The sequence below is a fragment of the Garra rufa genome, chromosome 2 (genome assembly GCF_049309525.1).
Source record: "Garra rufa chromosome 2, GarRuf1.0, whole genome shotgun sequence".
NCBI lineage: Eukaryota > Metazoa > Chordata > Actinopteri > Cypriniformes > Cyprinidae > Garra > Garra rufa.
This window is the reverse complement of record NC_133362.1, coordinates 62069166-62088146: the sequence shown is the minus strand read 5'-3', so window position 1 is coordinate 62088146 and position 18981 is coordinate 62069166. Positions and strand designations below refer to the sequence as shown.

General features: G+C 42.4%; 6 non-coding genes across 6 annotated transcripts; 4 read left to right on the top strand and 2 right to left on the bottom strand.

Annotated features, from left to right (window-relative positions):
- The first annotated feature begins 8367 nt into the window (after positions 1-8367).
- Positions 8368-8449, top strand: trnas-uga (transfer RNA serine (anticodon UGA)). The gene has a single exon. It is a non-coding gene; the product is annotated as a tRNA-Ser (tRNA).
- Positions 8450-9611: 1162 nt separating this feature from the next.
- LOC141327234 (U5 spliceosomal RNA) lies at positions 9612-9726 on the bottom strand. The gene has a single exon (XR_012354541.1). It is a non-coding gene; the product is annotated as a U5 spliceosomal RNA (small nuclear RNA).
- A 4463-nt stretch (positions 9727-14189) lies between these two features.
- trnak-uuu (transfer RNA lysine (anticodon UUU)) lies at positions 14190-14262 on the top strand. Its single transcript has one exon. It is a non-coding gene; the product is annotated as a tRNA-Lys (tRNA).
- A 254-nt stretch (positions 14263-14516) lies between these two features.
- On the top strand, positions 14517-14598 carry trnas-aga (transfer RNA serine (anticodon AGA)). The gene has a single exon. It is a non-coding gene; the product is annotated as a tRNA-Ser (tRNA).
- Positions 14599-14750: 152 nt separating this feature from the next.
- trnah-gug (transfer RNA histidin (anticodon GUG)) lies at positions 14751-14822 on the top strand. Its single transcript has one exon. It is a non-coding gene; the product is annotated as a tRNA-His (tRNA).
- A 336-nt stretch (positions 14823-15158) lies between these two features.
- LOC141327233 (U5 spliceosomal RNA) lies at positions 15159-15273 on the bottom strand. The gene has a single exon (XR_012354540.1). It is a non-coding gene; the product is annotated as a U5 spliceosomal RNA (small nuclear RNA).
- Between the last annotated feature and the right edge of the window lie 3708 nt (positions 15274-18981).

Sequence of the window (18981 nt, the reverse complement as noted above, 5' to 3'; positions counted from 1 at the left end):
GTGCGGAATAATTCTTAACACACCACACATGATTCATTGGTCAGTTGACGCGCTGTCCAGTTGGCATACTGCCAGAAGAGGTTTCTTTTGACCTCCTCCTTTGAAGCGTTGGGTACCATGAGTCCAGCTAGGACAATACACATTATTGCTCTGGAAAACAAAAACAGTTAGTACATGTAATACATTGTTCTTCATTTCAAGGGTTTCACTCTGGTTGCATGAATCCACTGTGGAAAAAGATCAGTTAAAACAGCAGTTCTGGTCACAGCTAGTATCTCTGTAGGCCCATCATACAGAGAGTCATTAAGGCCCCCGGTTTTTAGTTTCTTTATCAATACTTGATTGCCCACTTCAAAGGGGTGTGAGTTAGCTTTAGGGATCTCAGGGTGTTTCATGTTAACCCTTTCCCACACCTATCCCTACCATTCCGCGGCGCCAAGGGATGGGGAAAGGTCGGCCCATCACCACCTCATAGGGTGATAAGTTGTCTAAATTTGGCTGAGGCATCATTCTTAGGTCTGCTAAGACAATTGGAAGAACCCTTGTCCAATCGGATGTATTCATCCCTGCATAATGCAGGAAGGCAGGGTTCGCTGTTTTAGGCAGATCAAATAACCCGTCACCAGCCATTGTTCTAATCTTTTTCCCCACATCCTCCACTGTCAATCGTGATCGGTCGGTTAACTGCAATTTCAGCAAAGGCTGCACCTCGAGTGCACAATTGTTAAGGAATGTGGAAACAAAGAGGCAATCTGGCACATGGTCATCTAATTCAAACCCGCCTAAGTGAATCCAAGCGTCTTTAAATCTTTTAAAGAAAACAGGCACTGGCTCTTTCTTTTCCTGTTTACAGTTAGTTACATGTGAAAGGTCCCTATTGGCGTGTCTTTCACCTATCAGAAATTTAGTGAGCTGCTTCTGAAGAGTAGATATAGCGTTAGGGTTAGGGCTGCACGATTAATCGTTTTTAAACCGAAATCGCGATTTGAAAGGGTGCGATTTTCAAATCGCAAGAGCTGCGATTATTTCGATTGATTATCAAATGTGGTAACAAGCATATAAGTCATTTTTGACGGGTCACTTCATGTGCATATTACGTCTTCATGCTTATATTACGTTTGATGCAGAGTTTAACCAATAGGGGGCATTTTAACACTGCATGTAGAGACATGCACGGGACGGATTTTTCAGTCCCGCATCCACAGAAATGTTTATCTCGTTCAGTTCCCGCCTCGACATTCATGGTTTGTCCCGCTCCTGCCCGCATAAAAGTAACCTATATAGTTTTCTTTTCAGTACATCAATTGAATTTACATGAAACAGTTTTGTAACATCTCGTAATTTCACAAAACCCCAGCATAAACGCTCCTGATAAAATATTTGTTATATAGGCTAAGCATCAACATTCACAAACCACTGTTATTCTTAACAGAAGAGCAAGCATGAGCTACTGTGTGTATCCGTAGCAGAATGCAAGCAGACAAAGCTAAAGTTGACATCTCAGTTCATATGCGATCTCATAAAGCTCTAACGCAATGAATATTATGCACAATGAATCTTTCACAATGTTTTAATTCGCGAGCACGCAATATTCAGCACTGTGCAAGAATGTTTGAGCAGTGAGTGGATTCTAACTTAAACACCTCTGATGATGACTGCCTATCCTTGTGCTTACTAATCATAGCTGTAAGTTGTATACTAGTTGTTCTTGCTGCTTTTGCGCAATAGATGAATAACAATATTTTGCTTTTTAGATATTTCTATTTTGCGGGGGTCCCGCGAATCATTTTATTTTCCCGCGTCCCGAACAGCCGCACTCGCCCATCAAGTTTTGTCCCGCGCCGCAGTCGGTTGCCTCGGGTCCCGCTATACTGTAGGAGTGCAGGTCTCTACTTCATGTACTGAGCAAATAACGTTAACGCCATTTGGAAAAGATGAGCGGGAGCAGCGGCTCAACTTCCCAACAAAGTGTCTCTTAATGTAGGTTATCATCAGTGTTTTACTGATGTAAAATTGTTTACAGTGTGTTTGGATTCCTAAAAGTTTAAGATTTTAATTATATTTTATTATAAAATAATATATATATATATATATTATAAATATAAGGCAACAATGTTTAAGAGGTTTTAAATAAACAGTAGAACAGTGTAGCATACTTTGTGATTATGCTTGGTCTTTCTTTGGTGCTGTTAAAACAACCATATCAAACCTGTAGCTCTTTTATGAAATAGTAGTAAATCGCATTTTAAATCGCAAATCGCAATTTTGATCAGAAAAATCGCAATTAGATTTTTTTCTCCAAATCGTGCAGCCCTAGTTAGGGTTGTCTCGCCAGTAAAAATAACTTTCCCCATCTTTTTTAGTAGATGCGGGTTTTGCTCTAGCCTCCCAATCATCCTCGTCCTCCTCCCAGGGCTTTGCCTGGAGCTCATCATTCCCTGCAGCTAAGCAGGTAACTGTATCGAGTAAACGCGTCTCGTCGTATTTATTACCCATTTTGGACATGATTATGAATTTATAATCTGCGCCGGTAAAATGGCTGTGTCGCGACAATTTTATTAACATGTCCACGAAGTGTAAAGGTTTGTCCACTTCAGACAACATGCTCAAAATGTCTTTCAAAGTTGAGACGGACGGCGGAGTTACCTCTACGTGACCCTTTCGTTTTGATACCCACAAGTGAGCTTCATTTATTTTCTTGACGGGCGCTGGTGGGGGCGCGCAATGCTCTGCGGAAGTAAGCGCGGGCGCGCTGCGCGCAGGTATGTTAGGCGCGGGCGCCGGATAGTGTGGCGGCGTGCACGGCGGGAGTGAAGAAGTAGACGGTGCTTCTGGATAGAGTTTAGCTGCTTTCTCTAATTTGGTTTTCTGTAACTTCGACTCAGCCTCAGCTAATAATTTTTTCTCGTTTTTCCCTGTCGGCTTTTTCGGTACCACATTCCTGACAGATTTTGGCAGTGAAATACCCTGTTTATCATTCCATACAGTTTGCATTTTTAACCAAACATCATACCCGTCTTTCATATATTTTTGGTCCCATTCAGGGTCACCTTCGCCTTTATATGTCAATCGAAAAGCTTGTGCCATATGATTTGGGTCAAAAGAACCCATTCGCGGATATGTAGGATACATCCCATTGGCTTCGGTCCAACCCGCTAAATTATTCACCCATAAATTTGTGTAAAAACCCCAACTACATCTATTCATCCAATCATTTGGTGTTTCGCCAGGATTTGGTTTAGGATAGGTGGCTCCCATGATAGATATACAGATATTCACCTCACCACGGGACAGACCGAAACTCGTGACCCACTCTTTTGCTTTTAATTTATTTGAGCGCGCTCTCTCAGTTTTGCTGAGAATATTGCGGCGGCCTTCAGATGGACAAACTATACTTCATCTTACCTGGTCTGCGCAATATCTAGATAGACAAACTATACTTCATCGTATCTACTCACAACACGAGCAATAATGTAACTAATCAGGTAGACAAACTATACTTCATCTTACCTGATCAGAGACATCACGTCGCGGTCACCAAATTGTTAGAACCTCTATTCTGGGTCACTGCAGTTTCTCAGGCCTTTCTCAGGTCTGTCGAGTGGATCAGCAACAAGCGCTTGGGATAGACAACAACACACCAAAGTCTAATACAAGTTGGTTTATTGTTATCTACTAAAGAAGATGGGGCAGTCCCATCTTTTATACAGCACCCTTACAAGCCTTCATGTAGGCGGGGGTTCACATATCATTTAAGCAAATACTTCTACATATGGGAAGGAAAATTACAGATGATCCAGGGCAACTATAAGGAAGAGAGGAAGATAGTGCAGCCGCACTCAACTGGTTTCCTGCCGACAGATAACCCTGAAACAGACAGACAAAACATTCCCAGACAGAACTGTATCATCACACTCTTAACTGAAGCAAACTGCGAAAGACAAGAAACTACAAAATATTAACTTAAGAAAACCTCACTGCAAAACACATTAATTCTTATAATCCCCCTTAGCACATAGATAACAATAAACCAACTTGTATTAGACTTTGGTGTGTTGTTGTCTATCCCAAGCGCTTGTTGCTGATCCACTCGACAGACCTGAGAAAGGCCTGAGAAACTGCAGTGACCCAGAATAGAGGTTCTAACAATCAGTTATAGTAGTTGTGTGTTGTAATGTATCTGTTAATTGTGAAGAGCAGGTAGCTTTAGAATAGGGAATGGGTAAGGGTTAATAAGTATCCAACTACTAGTGAATTAGTAATGAACAAGACTTCACTTTAGAATGGGTAACATATTCAGACTTATAAAGACTTAATTTAGAGTTGATTGGACACTATTAACACTTGTAGTTATGTGTGTTGTTACATAAGAATAGACTATATTTATTAAGTGTTATTAAGAGAGAATGACTATTCTTCTGCTACTACCATCTTAATAAGCCCATAATAAGCAAAGCGTATTAAGATCATAATTCTCATACAACAACTGCCTTACTTACTCCCAATAAGCAGTAACTATGAGTTAATTAAAGAAAAACTCATAGTTAATGGTCTGTTAGGCGTAGAATAAGGTCATGCAGAGTAAGGCATTAATATGTGCATTATAAGTACTAATAAGCAGTCAATATGCTAGTAATAATAATGTTAATAAGCAATTAGTTAATAGTGAATATGTGTACCTTAATTTAAAGTGTTACCACATTTAGAATACTTTTACATGTCTCAGGATTTACAGCAATGTAATAGTGTAAACTACAATTAAAGAGTGTTTTAGAATATGGAACATTTAAGGTCATTCTTCAAATACACATACAGAAATGAACGACAAGCATTCACATCTCTTCTGGATCTCTTAATCAATCTCATAATTAACAAATGACAGATACATAGTGTACCCTACATCATTCTCTAAAAGCCATCAGAAGGACTTCCCTTTATACTTTCCAAACTGCAGGATGTAGTCTCCCAGGACCTCCGTCCTGTCAGAGGCATCACCTCCTCTCTGACGGACCACAGCCAGAGCATTCTGCCTCACAAGGTCCTCCCTTATGGGCACAGACTTGTCCAGCAGAGCAGGGTCGTCCTTAATCTGTCGGGCTTCTTCAGACGGCTCTTGGAGGAGAAATCCAAGTGGTCCCTTGCGTAACACAACACAGATTCTCCCTGGAAAGAGCAGCACTTTTTTCTGCATCTTGATCTACCATGAAAGAAAAACAGAATTTTAGGTTTACTTATCAATACCTGAATTATCATTGGTAGTCAAGCTAATTACTTCGGTAAAGTTAGTTTGACATTCTTTAGACATTCATACCAATTAATTTATGTTTTAACATACATAAAATATATGCCCTTTACGTTGCACAAGGCTTAATTTCAAGAAAAATTTAAAAGATAAATTACCATATACATGGATTAAACAGTTTAACTACATGACATTATACTGTTCTATAAATCCCTGTTATTGCACAAGACTTCATTTTTGGAATTTGCCTTTTTTGTGTTGTATAATAATTTTACAACTTTTAATGCATGCAATAATATAAATCAATTAAAGGACAACACCATTTAATGTAAAGGTATAAAACCAGCTGTAAATTATTCAGAATATTATTCCTACAATGCACAAGGCTTGTTTTTTTTTCTGATTATACTTTTATTATTTTTATACATGGTATTGAATCCATATTTTTAATGTTTTATATATTGAACCCACCTAAATTCATTAAACTCTGCCACCATTTGAGAAACATAAAGGAATCCTTGATAAAGGAATCAAACCAACTGTAAATTCTAAAAATATTAATCCTTGTGATACACAGGGCTAATTCATCAGATTATGCCATTGGTATTTTTCTATATTGAAAGCATATGAAGAGTCAAAATAGAAAAGTCCTTAAATGCAATCTGAAATTTTCCTCTAAAATGAGCATCATATGTATTTCTGATTCTCTTAATTCATTTTCCTTACGATGCACAAGGCCTGTTTTTATATTATTATTTTGCTCTTTTGTACTGAACCCATATAAATCCATTTAACTATAACAACACAGAATTAAAACTGCAAAATAATATATCTGTATATAATATATCTGTACATTTAATAATCAGAACAAATAAGCAATTTACAATTGGTAATTTACAGTTAGTGTAACTCCTTTAGCTGAAGTTTTGTTCAAGAATAATGGATTTAAATCGGTTTGCGGTACTGTCTAAAAAAATTCAAGGTTCAGTACTGTATATAAAAAAATAAGTTTAATAATCAGAAAAATAAGCTTTGTGCATCATGCAGAATAATATTCAGAGTAATTTACAGTTGGTTTGATATCTTTAGCTTAAATGTTGTTCATGTGTAATGGATTTAAATTTGAGTCAATAAAATATATTTTAAAAATAAAAAAATATGATCTCAGTACCATACATAAAAACAATAAAGGTACAACCAGACAAAACAAGCCTTGTACGTTATAGGGAATTATATTGATTTATATTATTGCATACATTAAAAATTACAATTATGATAAACACATAAAAGGCTAATTCCAAAAATGGAGCCTTCAGTGTATGAAATAATAGAAATCCATTAAACAACAGCACCATTTGAGATAAAGCTACCAAACCATCTGTAAAAAAAAAAAAAAAACTTCAAATATTATTCCTTGTCATGCGCAAGGCTTTTTTTTTTTTCAAAATATGTCTTTATTGTTTTTACAAACAGTACTGAATCTGTATTTTTTTATATGTTTAATATACTTTACCCACTTAAATTCATTAAACTCGACACCGTTTGAGATAAAGGTATCAAACCAACTGTAAAAATCTCTAAATATTATTCCGTCATTCACAAGGTTTGTTTTTCTGAATATTCCTTTTATTATTAGTACCGTATATAAAAACAAGCCTTGTGCATGACAAGGAAATAATATTTAGAGATGTTTACAGCTGGTTTGATAACTTTATCTCAAATGGTGTCAGAGTTTAATGAATTTAAGTGAGTACAGTATATTAAACATAAAAAATATGGATTTAGTACTGTATATAAACACAATAAAGGGATATTCTGAAAGAAAACAAGCCTTGTGCATGACAGGGAATAATATTTAGAGATTTTTACAGATGGTTTGGTAGCTTTATCTAAAACGGTGATGTTGTTTAATGAGTTTCTATTATTTCACACATTGAAAGTTGTATAATTATTATAAAACCCATAAATTTGTTTCTACAATTAGGCTATTAAGCCTTGTTCAACGTAAAGGACATATATTAAAGTCTACCTTACTTAATTTGGCCTAAAAACATAACAGGCACAAACTATTTACCACAGTAAGCTACCTTAGCCAGTGCAATGTGTAATTGGTCAGGCAGTAGGACAGTATCTGTGAGTTATCAACACATCACTACTGAAATCTATGCTATACGTAGACTATGTAACATCACCAAATGAAAACCATTCACGTAAATGTAAAAAAAAAACATATTCATTATTTAGCTCGTATTTACCACAAGCCAAACGAGTAAGGTAACTAAACGGACAATTTAACCGAATGACATAAAAACTGTACACATGAATATATAAAACGATCATGTTCATTCATAACTTTGCTGCAAATCAACCTTTGATTATATAATAGTAAATAAAAGCCAACAGCGTAAAGTTTAATGGAGCAAAGCGGGCGTTTTCGCTCAACAACTAATTGGATATCATTATTAACAGCACCAAAAAACGTAAGCTAGGTAATATACATAAATAAAGTAACTTACCTTTGATAGACGTGCTGAATAAAATGAACGAAGCCTGTAGGAAAATGGCGATTTGAAACTTCCCGGGGGTGACGAAACACGGAAGAGCGCCACGAGAGCGTCAGTGGACAAAAGAATATTGCATCCGTAGTGGTTTAGCACTACCATTGAGAATGAATGGGAAACGGTGTAAGGTCGTTTAGCTAAACAATTCCCGGCTGCCGCGCGCGAGAACAGGGTTCGATTCCCTGACGGGGAGACCTAGTTCTTTGCTGCTGTTGAACGACTCATCCAAAAGCTTTTGGGGCAGACAGAGGTCACAGAAGGAGTTCTGCCTCAAGGACAACCACAGCCGTAAATAATGCGTTGGCCGGGAATTGAACCCGGGTCAACTGTTTGGAAGGCAGCTATGCTCACCACTATAACACCAACGCAGGCGCTTGGTGCCGGATTTACGCGGTCAGAAAAGAATGCTCGAATCCGGGTCACGGCAGCCCTTTGCCGTTGAGCGACGGGGACGTCCAGCTCCTTTTTGCCACCTCACACTTCAGTTGGATTTTGCGCCTGAAGCTCGGTGGCATCCTGTGCTGCCCGCCTCCAGCCAAGAGAGCAGGCGGTCCCCAGGCAGGCGTAGTCGTGGCCGAGAGGTTAAGGCAATGGACTTGAAATCCATTGGGGCCTCCCCGCGCAGGTTCAAACCCTGCTGACTACGGGCGGGCATTTGCCCTTTCATCTTTAGCTTTTTGAGACGGTGGTTGGGCCTTCCAAGGCCTTTGGGCTTTCCTCTCACTGACGTAATTGCGTGCGGCCTTTATCCCGTAGCTCCTGTGGCAAGTGAGCTTCTGCTAGGCGGCTTGTGGAGAAAGTGTTCTTATATAAAACGTAAGAGCCGCACAAAGCACAAGAGCCCGGAAAGCTCAGTCGGTAGAGCATCAGACTTTTAATCTGAGGGTCCAGGGTTCCAGTCCCTGTTCAGGCGAAGGGCCATCTTCTTGTCGGCGGCCTTAGCTTGTTGTCGTGCCAGTCCAGCTCTGCCGTGTGGCGGCGTATGCTTAAAGATGTGACAGAGTTCACATACAGTGTTTGCTATGCTTCCCCATCGGGAATGTTTCGTTGCTTGTGGTGGGCTGTTTTCCCCTTTAGGAGTTTTACGCTAGGCGAGTTCAGCAAAGCGGTAGCCAGTTCATGGCTTTTTCACCCAACTTTGAGGTCTACAACGGGACAGAGGACATCGGGGCCGAGTGGTTAAGGCGAAAGACTAGAAATCCATTGGGGCCTCCCCGTGCAGGTTCGAATCCTGCCTACTACGCCGTTCAACGGCGCTGAGGAGAAGCGGCCGGGCCCTTTTCTTCCGCGTCCCTAGCACGGATTTGTGTGCCCTCTCTCAAACGGAAATAAAACACGCCGCTGGCCCTTTTTGCATTTGGATGGCCAGCACCACCAGGCGTGCGCCAGTGGCGCGCCGTGATCGTATAGTGGTTAGTACTCTGCGTTGTGGCTGCAGCAGCCCAGGCTCGAATCCGGATCACAGCATGCTTTTTGTGCACTGAGCTCCTTTCTGCCACCTCCATTTTTTGTACGGGTGCGGTGCCAGTTATACTATACCAACAACACAGGAAGCAGACGCTGGCTTTCCGGGTCAAAAAAGAAGGCTCGACGCGCATGAGTCACTGATAGGGCCAAAAGAGCTGAAGCCATCTTTGTTTGAGCCCGTCATGGACGAGAGAGCGCTGTCTTTCCATGCTGGCTAAAGAAATTTGAAGTTGCGAAGCTGGAAGCGCAAAGGCTGCAAACACAGTCCATGACGAGGCACGCTTCGTTCCACTGCACGCTGGCGGGTGGCCAGATTGACTCTGCTCTTGACACTCTAGTGTAGCTCTGCTGTGAGCAGAGCCCCCAAAAATACAGGTCACTCGCAAAGGTTCCCCTCCACGGAAATCTTTAGTAAAAGGCAAAAGATTTATGCGCTGATGAAGAGAAACTCGAGATGTGTCTCTACGCCCTTGGACCTGTGCGCACACTGTGGTAAACCACTACGCTCACCAAGGGTAATCTAGGGCAGTGTTTTTCAACCACTGTGCCGCGGTACACTAGAGTGCCGTGAGAGATCGTCAGGTGTGCCCGGGGAAATTATTCAATTTCACCTAAAACAGGCCCAGGTTTCACACTGAGTGGGTAGAAATATGAAAGTAAAAAAAAATACTGTTTTCATTGTGTTTGTTTGATTCCTATTCAAGACACTTTGATAAGAATGACTGTATATTGTTAATTGCACTTTTTATTTGACAGAAAAAGGAATATCAGGGCTCAAAATTGTCGCATATGCTCCCAAAATTGAATCTGCGCGACCTCTAAATATATTTGGGAGCATTTTTTGCGAGAAATTGTTGTGGTGCGACTTGTTTTCATTTCTTTACACTCTTTAAATTCTTAGCTTAAATTGAGATTTGAGATATTAGCCGTCAATCACTCCGTCACTGACACTGCGCTCCGCTGAAACCGAACGTTTTTTTTTGCTCCAATTCTCTCTCTCCCTTTCTCTCTCTCTCTCTCTCTCTCTCAACCTCCGTTTCGGATTTGCACAAACTGCATTGCAATTAAGGGTGTGTGATGTAACTTGATTGTGATTTTTGACCATTAAAATCTCTTCACAATATGCTTATGAAGAAATATAGTAGGCCTATAGTGCACATTCTGTCAGATGTAATTCTGGCGCCTCCGCCTCAGTATATAATGTACAACGAGGCATACATTCACATCAGACTTTTTGAAATCCCGTTTGTGGTCCCCCACTTTCAAGTTCTTTTGTTAAATTAATGTGTTAAAGCACGCTCAGCACCGCCGACAGTTTCGTGAGATCGTTAAAACGAAACCGAAAGCAAAACACGCACGCGCATTCAAAGGCAATTTTGATACATGGGGTTTAGAGAGCGACTCCCCAATGTGCGCAAATTAGGCTACATAACATATCTAGGCTGTTATTAGTATATGTGGGTTGTAATAGGTTCATAGGTTGTGTATTTGTCAATAGCTCTGCATCATGTTTGAAAAATGTGGTCTCTATTTGCACTTTGAAATTGAGAGAGTAGCCTGCTTTGATTATGGCAGTTATTGTTTGCACTTAATAGGATTAAGAAAGAATTGTGTAGTTTATTTTTTGTTATTTCTAACATTGATTGTTTAAAAATGCAGTGGCTGCCTCTAATTTAAATGGCTCTACCTATAATAGAGAAAATAAACATGCATGTACTCATATTTTAAATATATTCTTGTCCCTTCCTTAAGGTTTAAAATAAATATTTTTTAAAAAGCCTTTTAGATTCTAGAGTCAGCCCATTTGCTTGTAAAGCATCAGCAATCAGAATCAGCCATGAAGAATTTAGTTTGGTGCATTACTAAAAAGATATGCCGGGATGAGTGCTGGCTGATCTGCTCAATTGACAGTTGTGGTGCTCCTTAATATTCAGTGAGTGCTCCTAAAATTTTTTCTGGTGCTCCTAACTTTTTGAAGTAGACCAAGCAAAAAAGTTAATTTCGAACCCTGAATATTAAAGATCATAAAATACTTTTTTCTTTTTTTATTTGATTCCTGTTCAAGACACTTCGATAAGAATGGCTGTATATTAGTAATATAGGCTACAGAAATACATTTTTTTACAGTTTCGATTGTTGGTGTGCCTTGTGATTTTTCTTCAATTAAAAATGTACCTTGGCTCAAAAAAGGTTGAAAAACACTGCATTAGATCACCTAAAACGGCTTAATATGCTTAAAAATGCACTGTCCACGGAAAGCCTGTGAAGGCCCTGTTAAATAAGTTACAGGTGGGATGTTCCCTCTTGTGTGGTCCGCTTCTGTGGTCAAACATCAATTAATTCACTAAAGAACTTATTGAGGTGGCTCCCCCCATCCTCCTGAAGGACCCTGAGGTGTTAAACCCTCAGAATTCCACTGACCACGAACAGCCTGTTTTTTATAATGAGATAGATTGTACGTGGGACATCTCAGCCTCTGGACGTGCAATCAAGCTGAAAACCGCGTTCCTGCGCTAGTCTGGACATTCCCAGCTCCTGTGGTGAATTTCAAGAAGTTTGGAGAAACTTGAAAATCTGGCTGGAAAAACCTCAAAGGGGAGTTTTTTTTTTGGCAAAATTTTCAAGTTTCTCCAATCTTCTTCAAATTCTCACCGTCATTAGGGCATGTCCAGGCCAGCGCAGGAACGCAGGTTTCAGCTTGATAGCACGTCCAGAAGCTGAGATCTGGATGTCCCACGTATAATCTATCCCATTATAAAAAATAGGCTGTTCGTGGTCAGTAGAATTCTGAGGATTGAGCACCTCTGGGTGCTTCAGAAGGAGGCTAGGAGCCAGCCAATAGCTTTCTTGGTGGATTCTTTGATGTCTGACCTCAAAAACGGACCGCACAAGAGGGAAAGTCCCACCTGTAACTTACTTGACTGGGCCTCCCAACTTATTCAATGGAAGTTTTACAGGTGTCTCGCGGTCAAGGGGGTCTTTTTCAGCCAATCGAGCAGATACGGACACGGAATTTTGGGGGCCGCCCCGGGGGACCGTGACGTGCCGTATATGTCGATTATGGGCCGATCGGCCACCGTCCACGAAGCGCCTATAAAAAGTCAATGGAATAAGTTGCGCTTGTCGCCGCCCCCCTTCGGCCCCTGGGTGTCTGAGGGGCCCCAAATTTCGCCGAACGCGGTGTCACGTGGCCCTCGACGGCATACCGAGTCGGCAATTTTTTGCTACGAAAAACAGCCCTCGTGCTCTGCTGTCCACGAAACAACTGTGAAACTGCATGGGATAAGTGGTATGTGGGATGCTCTGCCATTCGGCCCCAAACTTGGCCTGCCGGTAGTCACTGGGGACCAGAAAGACCCTAGTTGGTCTCAGGCATGCAAAACATCGTTAAAACCACTTGAATCATTATATAAAAGGGCCATAAAAATTCATGATAAAAAACCTCGACTGTACCATCATTGTAAAGTACAAAGTAAATATAACTTTTTGAGTTTCGAAAATCTTATTAAATATAATCAAATTTCTGTCCTGTTTAAAATAATCCATAACATCGCTGCTCCCCCTTTGAAAAAATTTTTCACACTCAATTCGGAGAGAATTTCCAGAACTACACGGTCGACAGTCAGAGGAGAGTGCAGCGTTGCAAGATGCAAAACGGCATTTGGTCAACAATCTTTCTTTTATAAAGCAGCGAGCCTTTGGAACACTCTTCCAAATGAAATTATTTCATTTCAAACTATTGCACTTTTACATGCTTGACCAAACAGTGGTTATTATCAAAGCAAATCTGTATGCACTAAATGACTGTGATATGAACGTTTTAAATTGTGAGTGAGTGAATGAATGATAGAATGTACTTTTATGATGTGAATTTTCTATGCATTTTTCTGTATATATTTGATAAACTTTTGTAAGCATAACAACAACCTGTCCAGGGATTGCAGGTGGAAATTAGCATTTTTGCTATAACCTGGCACATGACATCTTTTCTTATTTTAGACTAATGTTGTTTGTGCACTGTCCCTGATCAAATAAATAAATAAAACTAAAAAACTAAAACAGGGATGGAGAAAGCCGAATCGCGTATGGATCATGCCGAACTGCCGAAACACGCACTTAGGAAGGAAGCAGAAATTTCAAACTCTGGACCGCAACTCGGGACGCCCTCGGCTACCCTCGTGTCGAATTTCGAGGTCCTGCGATCTTTTGGGACCGATTTAGAGTGACCTCTCTCTGGGACAAAAATAGGTGTTTAGCGGGCACGAAAGGCACCTCGCGGCCATGCCCATACGGTCGACCGGCCACGATAGTGGAAAGATGAAGTTTAGGTGGTTAGGGGTCAAAATAGGCACTCTGCAGGCTTCGAGGAAGACCGTGGCGAAGCTTAGGTGGTTAGGGGTCAAAACAGGCACTCTGCGGCACCGGGGAAGACCTTGGTGAAGTTTAGGTGGTTAGGGGTCAAAATAGGCACTCTGTGGGCTTTGAGGAAGACTATGGTGAAGTTTAGGTGATTAGTGGGCGAAATAGGCATTTTGCGGCACTGGGGAAGGCTGTGGTGAAGTTTAGGTGGTTAGTGGGCGAAATAGGCGTCCGTGGCACTGAGGAAGACTATGGTAAAGTTTAGGTGATTAGTGGGCGAAATAGGCATTTCGCGGCACTGGGGAAGGCTGTGGTGAAGTTTAGGTGGTTAGTGGGCGAAATAGGCGTTCCGTGGCACTGAGGAAGGCTGTGAGGAAGACTAGGCGGTTAGGTGCATCCAAAGGCCTTTTGTGGCCTTCCTCGTGGCGCCAGGGTGCCCCTACAGGCGTCCGTCCGGAGCCTATGGCCAATTTGGTGGACTCACCAGCTTTTTCTTCTGCCGGGCGGCTTGTGGAGAAAGTGTTCTTATATAAAACGTAAGAGACGCTCAAAGCACAAGAGCCTGGATAGCTCAGTCGGTAGAGCATCAGACTTTTAATCTGAGGGTCCAGGGTTCAAGTCCCTGTTCAGGCGAAGGGCCGTCTTCTTGTCGGCGGCCTCAGCTTGGTGTCGTGCCGGTCCAGCTCTGCCGTGTGGCGGCATACGCTTAAAGATGTGACAGACTTCACATACAGTGTTTGCTATGCTTCCCCTTCATGAATGTTTCTTTGCTTGAGGTGGGCTGTTTTCCCCTTTAGGAGTTTTACGCTAGGCGAGTTGAGCAAAGCGGTAGCTAGTTCACGGCTTTTTCACCCAACTTTGAGGTCGACAATGGGACAGAAGACATCGTAGTCGTGGCCGAGTGGTTAAGGCGATGGACTAGAAATCCATTGGGGTCTCCCCGCGCAGATTCGAATCCTGCCGACTACGCTGTTCACCGGTGCTGAGGAGAAGCGGCCGGGCTCTTTTCTTCCGTGTTCCTCGCACGGATTTGTGTGCCCTCTCTCCAACAGGAATAAAACACGCCGCTGACCCTTTTTGCATTGGGACGGCCGGCACCACCAGGCGTGAGCCAGTGGCACGCCGTGATCGTATAGTGGTTAGTACTCTGCGTTGTGGCCGCAGCAACCCCGGTTCGAATCCGGGTCACGGCAGGCTTTTTGTGCACTGAGCTCCTTTCTGCCACCTCCATTTTTCGTACGGGTGCCAGTTATACTATACCAACAACGCAGGCAGCAGACGCTGGCTTTCGGGGTCAAAATAGAAGGCTCGAAGCGCACGAGTCACTGATAGGGCCAAAAGAGCTGAAGCCATCTTTGTTTGAGCCCGTCATGGACGAGAGAGCGCTGTCTTTCCATGCTGGCTAAATAAATTTGAAGTTGCGAAGCTGGAAGCGCAAAGGCTGCAAACACAGTCCATGACGAAGCACGCTTCGTTCCACTGCACGCTGGCGGGTGGCCAGATTGACTCTGCTCTTGACACTCTAGTGTAGCTCTGCTGTGAGCAGAGCCCCCAAAAATACAGGTCACTCGCAAAGGTTCCCCTCCACGGAAATCTTTAGTAAAAGGCAAAAGATTTATGCGCTGATGAAGAGAAACTCGAGATGTGTCTCTACGCCCGTGGACCTGTGCGCACACTGTGGTAAACCACTACGCTCACCAAGGGTAATCTAGGGTGCCGACACCTGCCAACATGATTTTCGTCACCCCCCTCACTCCAAATGGGAGGAGTTACGAAAGTCCCTTCCCTCACCCAGTATTCACAAACCCGATCAAGGCAATGTCATCTCTTTTTTCATGCCCCCGTATTAGAAAAAAAAATGAAATGAAATAAAGCGGTCCAAATAATGACCCCCTGTAATGTGTAGCATTTAAGATATTGGGAGACTTTAGCTCGTGGCGGGTCAATCTGGTATTTCATGGAGTATTTCATGGAGAACTTATTTGACAGGGCCTCCACAGGCTTTCTGTGGACGGTACAGTAGTAAGTCATATTTCATAACTACAGTGGTTTTATGGACACATTTCTACAGTACAGTGCTCAGGGAACACTACCCAGCAGTTCTATGTACATTAGATCACCTAAAACGGCTTAATATGCTTAAAAATGCACTGTCCACGGAAAGCCTGTGGAGGCCCTGTTAAGTAAGTTAGAGGTGGGATGTTCCCTCTTGTGTGGTCCGCTTCTGTGGTCAAACATCAATTAATACACTAAAGAACTTATTGAGGTGGCTCCCCCCATCCTCCTGAAGGACCCTGAGGTGTTAAACCCTCAGAATTCCACTGACCACGAACAGCCTGTTTTTTATAATGAGGCCAGCGCAGGAACGTAGGTTTCAGCTTGATAGCACGTCCAGAAGCTGAGATCTGGATGTCCCACGTATAATCTATCCCATTATAAAAAATAGGCTGTTCGTGGTCAGTAGAATTCTGAGGATTGAGCACCTCTGGGTGCTTCAGGAGGAGGCTAGGAGCCACCCAATAGCTTTCTTGGTGGATTCTTTGATGTCTGACCTCAAAAACGGACCGCACAAGAGGGAAAGTCCCACCTGTAACTTACTTGACTGGGCCTCCCAACTTATTCAATGGAAGTTTTACAGGTGTCTCGCAGTCAAGGGGGTCTTTTTCAGCCGATCGAGCAGATACGGACACGGAACTTTGGGGGCCGCCCCGGGGGACCGTGACGTGCCGTATATGTCAATTTTGGGCCGATCGGCCAACGTCCACGAAGCGCCTATAAAAAGTCAATGGAATAAGTTGCGCTTGTCGCCGCCCCCCCCTTCGGCCCCTGGGTGTCTGAGGGGCTGCAAAACAGCCCTCGTGCTCTGCTGTCCACGAAACAACTGTGAAACTGCATGGGATAAGTGGTATGTGGGATGCTCTGCCGTTCGGCCCCAAACTTGGCCTGCCGGTAGTCACTGGGGACCAGAAAGACCCTCAGGGATGGAGAAAGCCGAATTGCGTATGGATCATGCTGAACTGCCGAAACGCGCACTTAGGAAGGAAGCAGAAATTTCAAACTCTGGACTGCAACTCGGGACGCCCTCGGCTACCCTCGTGTCGAATTTCGAGGTCCTGCGATCTTTCGGGACCGATTTAGAGTGACCTCTCTCTGGGACAAAAATAGGTGTTTAGCGGGCACGAAAGGCACCTCGCGGCCATGCCCATACGGTCGACCGGCCACGATAGTGGAAAGATGAAGTTTAGGTGGTTAGGGGTCAAAATAGGCACTCTGCAGGCTTCGAGGAAGACCGTGGCGAAGCTTAGGTGGTTAGGGGTCAAAACAGGCACTCTGCGGCACCGGGGAAGACCTTGGTGAAGTTTAGGTGGTTAGGGGTCAAAATAGGCACTCTGCGGGCTTTGAGGAAGACTATGGTGAAGTTTAGGTGGTTAGTGGGCGAAATAGGCGTTCCGTGGCACTGAGGAAGACTATGGTGAAGTTTAGGTGATTAGTGGGCGAAATAGGCATTTCGCGGCACTGGGGAAGGCTGTGGTGAAGTTTAGGTGGTTAGTGGGCGAAATAGGCGTTCCGTGGCACTGAGGAAGGCTGTGAGGAAGACTAGGCGGTTAGGTGCATCCAAAGGCCTTTTGTGGCCTTCCTCGTGGCGCCAGGGTGCCCCTACAGGCGTCCGTCCGGAGCCTATGGCCAATTTGGTGGACTCACCAGCTTTTTTTATGTTTCAATGTCAAACGCTAACTTGAATGAAGGGTCAGGCAATTAACATTTATGTTAATCTCTTGCAGTTTTACTGAGAGAAATCTTGACAAAACAAGAAATGCTTCTAGACCAGCAAACTACAATCCTTCAAATTCTACAGTCAACACATCACCCAAGCTAATAATTTCAGATATTTATCGGGCATTTGGTGTCAACTAAATGTAACTGTAAAACACATTCAATTGATTGTTGTTACCTACCTGTTTAACTTTATTGAAATAGTCAGCAGTCTCGACTCTCGACCGATAGTTCACCTGCAGGACCTTTTTTCTGCGATCAATCTCTCTCTCCCTCTCTCTATAGAAAGCTTATGTCCTCTTGTGCTTGATGGAAAGTTAAAATAAAGTTAACGCCCATTTTATGGCATTTAGTTTTATATAATTTTGGCGTTTTTGTAAAGAATAACCTGCAAGATTTCAAACAACCATTCTTAAAAAAAATACAAATAGACTAAAATTGTTCATGATCTTATTTGATACTGGAATGATGGAACTTGCTTAAAATTTTTGACTGGGTATAATGCTGCATTCCAGGCAACCTGTTACTTGTGTTTTTCCAACCTTCTTCCTGTGAAAGTGCACTGGAACGGCAGTCAAACCCATGACTTCCCACTCGTAAACTCATACAAGATCAATGTACTCCCAGTTCGCCCGCGAAACCACTATGTCAGCACCTACGGTTGCAGTGTTTATGCAAGTGGTACACAGTAAAAAAAAAAAGACTTTAGGACAATATAACGTTGCAAACAAATTAATAATAATGTAAAAATAATAAATGCGCTCAGGCAGTTTGGGGTGACCTGTTTGCAATCCCCAGTTCGTTTGTCCCGCACCTGATCCCTGTTATCCTCCACTATTTGAGTCTGTTTGTTTGTTCAGTTATCAGTCGGAGTTGTGAATCCTGTTGTCATTTTTATGTGGTTTTTCCGTTGATGTATATTGTTTGATTTACCTGTTTTGTTCCATTGGACTTATTAAATCATATTTACACTCTTTCTTTGTGTGGCACCATCCCTCTGTCACCCTGAGTACGTTACACCTACATCTTGCAGCATAACACTTCTGCTTGGTTCATGTCTTCTATAATCTGGGTCTTACATAAATAAATAATTACACAGGGTTGCACAATTTTGGGAATATTCAGGTGGACTCAATGGGAATTAATGAAGGGTGTTGACATTTAGGTTAGAAACAGAAGTAAACTGCCAGGTATGTTTACACATATGATAAAAATGTTTTGGTGACAGAAGCTTCCACAAACAGAACGACGGTCACAAGGGGCCTGTTTCAATAAGGAGGTTCAACCAACTCTGAGTTAAAACTTGAACTCTGAGTTGACTTACCCTGAGATGGGAAACTCTGAGTTTTCGGTTACAGAACAGCTGAAATGAGTTAGTTCAATCCACTCTGAGTAGGTTGACTCTGAGTTTAGTGCTTGCAGCTTGACTATGAAAAGCCCTGATCAATGGAGCTCTGAAATTATGATTCACCATGGCAACCGCTCCCGCCAAAAAGACCTCTGCATATTTCGAGCCAATGCTTAACTTTAATTCTTAATAATTATTAAGAATATAATTATTTAATTATTAATAATTAG